Source organism: Mycteria americana, unplaced genomic scaffold (assembly GCF_035582795.1).
Source record: "Mycteria americana isolate JAX WOST 10 ecotype Jacksonville Zoo and Gardens unplaced genomic scaffold, USCA_MyAme_1.0 Scaffold_27, whole genome shotgun sequence".
NCBI lineage: Eukaryota > Metazoa > Chordata > Aves > Ciconiiformes > Ciconiidae > Mycteria > Mycteria americana.
In genome coordinates, this window is record NW_027445609.1 from 20,538 (window position 1) to 25,132 (window position 4,595).

The 4,595-nt window shown below is 45.3% G+C and overlaps 1 long non-coding RNA gene across 1 annotated transcript; it reads right to left on the reverse strand.

Annotated features, from left to right (window-relative positions):
- Positions 1-318: 318 nt before the first annotated feature.
- On the reverse strand, positions 319-4,097 carry LOC142403439 (uncharacterized). The gene is made up of 3 exons (XR_012773660.1): positions 4,007-4,097; positions 1,216-1,278; positions 319-340 (listed from the first exon to the last, which is right to left on the reverse strand). It is a non-coding gene; the product is annotated as an uncharacterized LOC142403439 (long non-coding RNA).
- Positions 4,098-4,595: the final 498 nt, after the last annotated feature.

The following is a 4,595-nucleotide window of genomic DNA, read 5'->3' on the forward strand; positions in this document are numbered from 1 at the left end:
GAGAGTGCCTCTTATCACACTTCTACTAGTTGTTTCAGATGGTTCCCAAAACATCTTAATTAGCTTACATATTTCTCCAGGATGTGTTTTTCTCCCAAGGACAGTAATTCTTGTTTAGACATGCCACTTTCCAGCCTGAATCTCCCTTATCAGCTTTACGTAAGCCTTGGCCTTCCAACAGCTCCTGTTAGACTACACTGTTAGACTACACTATCACACTCCTTTCCTTGCTAGCAGTCAAGAAACACAATCTGCGTAACACGTGCAAGATGCTGACTTGGCCAGTGTCCTGGTTTCAGCTGGGATAGAGTTAATTTTCTTCCTAGTAGCTGGTACAGTGCTGTGTTTTGGATTTAGGATGAGAAGAAAGTTGATAACACACTGATGTTGGAGTTGTTGCTAAGTAGTGTATACACTAGTCAAGGACTTTTCAGCTTCCCATGCTCTGCCAGGTGCACAAGCAGCTGGGAGGGGGCACAGCCAAGATGATAGTTGCCCCAAACTGGCCAAAGGTATATTCCATACCGTATGACGTCATGCTCAGTATATAAACTGCGGGGAGTTGCCTGGGGGGCAGCAGTCACTGCTCGGGGACTGGCTGGGCATCAGTCAGCAGGTGGTGAGCAGTTGCATTACATGTTTTTTTCCCTGGGTTTTGTTCCTCTCTCTGTCTCTTATTGTTTTCCTTTTCATTACAATTTTTTTGTTCAATTATTAAACTGTTCTTATCTCAACCCACAAGTTTTCTTACTTTTGCCCTTCCGATTCTCTCCCCCATCCCACCGGGGTGGGGAGGGTGAGCGAGCAGCTGTGTGGTGCTTAGTTGCCGTCTGAAGCTAAACCACGACACCACTGTTCACATTGCTGCCCCTGTGCACTCGTACCTCTAACACATATTCTTAAGAGAAAGGCTGTATCCCTGGCTTTCAAGGGAATTATAAAGTCAGGGACAAGGAGTGACAGCTGTGTCACTGGCAAGTCACCCCTTCTGACACTAGAGGATTGACACATTAATGGTCTGGGAGCTCTGGGAGCAAATCCTCAGAGCTCTTCCTCGCTCCCTCCACTTCTTTGTCTCTCCCCCCCCCCCCCCCCCTTCATTCACTATCATCCCCACATTAATAAACAAGTTTCAAGGCTGGTATGAAACTTTCTGAGCAGATCAAAATCCAAACCCACTTTTGCCCATAATATTCTACCACTCCTCCCACTTACCTAGTCCTGTCCCAGCTTCTGCTCTTTCACTTGCTTTTCTCCAAAACAGAGGCATGTCACATCCTAGAGAGGGGAAAAAACACACCAAACACACCTTCTCCCCCTCCTCTGTTCTTACTCAGGGTTTACACCTCAGGCTTGAATGCCCAGGTTCTGCAGCTGCTCTAAACCCTTGCACAGATCCAACACAGACTGAACTGCATTACTCCCCCCCAGGTCACTAATTGCCTGCAGGCAATTTAATGAGCATGGACTGAAACTCCCAGCCTCCAGCAGCCACTTTCAGATGGACCATCATTTTACCAGACCTCAAACACTGGAGGATCCCTGTGCTTTCACACTAGATACCAAACCTGGGAAATTCCTCTAACATGACAATAACAAACACAAATCTCCTGGGCTGTGAGAGCTACAGCATGATCCCAGCATCAAGCTGCCCTTCCATATTGGCATTACAGCTTTAGCCTGTCCAGCATCTGTACAAATGTGTGTAGCATTACCTACAGAGATGACCATTTCAATGTAAGAGACAACTCCTGTGCACAAAGATCATGCAGGAAAAAAAAGGTTACTAGGCACCGTACAGAGGCCAAGGCAAAATCTGACTGCAAAGATTCAACCTCTGCCTAGAAGCTACGTAAGAACAAACTGCTTTGGTGAACATTAGTTCAAGTGAAAACACTACGAAAAGAGTTGTGAAAGAGTAACATGTTCAGTTCAAAAACAGGACTGGACAATGCCATGTACAAAACACCACCCTATGCCCAGGGAAGCTCTACAAGTCAGATGTGGTACCCAATAATGACAAACAATGGCTCTTCACATCAGTTTTCTGTATGTTCAGGTTAGTTCTTTTAGTCAGACACAGAAAGCAAAGTGATCTCTTCTTCTGTTGAAGTAATCAATCATTTAAGTAGCTATTGCTAAACATTTCTGAAGAAACCCCAAAAAGTTAAAGCAGGTACTTTTATCCTTACAAGATGCTTATCATGGAAGCATTGAGCTTATCATATCATATGAAATTCTCTTCTCTACTCTCAAGGGACCCATTTTCTCTGCTCCCAAGGAAACCTCTAAAGCTCTTGATGAGTTTTCAGAGCAAGGAACACATAGTTCAGTGCTCACGGCTATGAATGGAGAACATTTACAAAACACTGTAAAGGCAAATAAAGCAAAGAGCAAGCATTAATGGGAAAACCTGGGAGCAGAATGAGAAGCACCACACAAGTAAAACTGTCCCAAGCACTTAGGCCTCCATCAAGCCCTGAGGTTGATGATGGCTGTTGGATGGCTTTCCTCCCCCAGATGGAAACACCTCTCGCTACACTGTGCGCAGAGCAAGGAAGGAAAAGGCAATACACCCCGACATCTAAAGGCACAAAACTCCAAGCAAAGGTCACTTTTTTTTTGTTTCTTTAGATAAACTGCCTGGCCAGTTACAACACCTGCTTATACTGACTTCACCCATCCTTACCCACATAAATTTGTGACATGCTGAGTCAGTGTGGAGAGTCAGGTGGACTTTGACGTCCACACTGCTACCACGGGACTGGTTTTTTAACTTATTGACATTTATCTGTCACTTTGAAGCTGCCCAAGGGTCAGCATGCCCTTGCTACTGGAGGTTCTTGCTCTGTGTAGGCACTAAGGAAGACATTTCTGGTGATGCATTACTTCAAATGGGTAAAGCACAGCAGAACATAATGTTGATGAGCTGCTGAGCATCATCCCCCAGGCATATCAGGCACAAGGGCAAAGCTTGTATATTTAAGATGCATTTGAGTACATCACCATTAAAATACACCACTACCAGATATTTCTCTAGACTGAAGGCTGACGGCAGCGTACAAGGAGAGTCCTTTCTGGACAGCTCACTCCTGGGTAGTAATCCTACAGACTTTCTTTAATGATGGAAATCGAAAGAGCTTCAATAAGCTTTTAAATTAAGCATGGCAAATAAAAAGCAAACACAACAAACAAAAAATGACAGGTAAATCCCTGAGGCACTAATGAGGAACAAAAGGTCTCCCCTTGAGTCCACTACCCCTCACTAAACAGACAAATGGCTTCAAAAGAGATTCCTGCAAAGAAACCACAGATGGAAGATAACCCTGTAAGTCCAGCACAACTGACCAACATGGAAACGGTAGTGTTGACCCTTCTCCTGCTCCTCCTATGAGCTCTTCGCCAGCCATGTGAAGAGGCAAAATCAAGGATGAACGAATCCAATCTGAGAAGAAGTTGGCCCCCAAAAATTCAAAACGATCAAGAAGTCTATTTGAAATATGGATTCTCATCCACTGTTGTGGATCATGAACCTCGCCCTAAGCACATGTCGTGCCTCAGGATAGGAGGTAAGGACTGTATGAAGTCACCACCGCAAGCAGACATTTGAAACTCAAGCATTCACAACAGGCAGGCAAACCTCTACCCTTTTTTCAGCCATGTTTCAAGTCACACGATACTCAGTCCAGGACTGTACAAAACATCACTAAACAACAATAGCAGCCTCTTTGCGGGTTTCTTACTCAAAAGCAAAACCCAAAAAGCCATGTACCCTTGGGGAAACCCTGGTCCTTCTGTGTGGCTGGGGTCTTCCTATGGCTCTTCCTCAAGGCAGCAGAAATGACCATGAATTTGGGGAGTCCACACAAATTCAGAAGTACACTCAGTCCTCCGGCAGTCATTACCTATGGGCCAGAAGTCCCCACACACCCCAGAAGTGCCCGTTAGTCGTCTGGCAGTCATTCTCCACAAACTCCAAGTCCTCCACACCTAACCACCTACCTACTGACTCAGTGGAAGTGAGTTGGACCGCAACAGAATTGACACTGCCTGGCCCGGTCACACATATTAGACCACAAATGCTGGTTACAAGACAGAAAATGCAACACTACCAGAACAACAAAAAACCAACCAGAAGACACATCATACAAAAACCAAAGGCCACTACCCAAACCCTAAGAAAGCAAACAAACTAAAAAAGGACTCTCCAAAAAAACCCCACCCAGAATACAAGATAAGGCAAAAATAACCTAATCCCAGGAACCCAGGGCCAACAAACCCAGATCCTGTCCATAACAATCACATGCTTTAATCCAAACTCATGTAAACTCTGGCATCCAATAACCCTAGCATCCCATAACCCTAGCACATGCTGGCCCTAAGATATCAAAACACTGAACATAAACTCCTTGGAGATGTCTGCCAGGGCCTTCAGGTGGCCTCTCATCTCAGACATCACAACTTTGAAGTGGGAGTGGGACAGAGCCACCAGGACATCACCAGCAGCTATCCTCACATCATCCATCACACCCTGAAAAAGTGCCTGGGTTAAACACTCCCAGGGAGAAGCCTGAGGCACTCAGAGCCTTGTAACT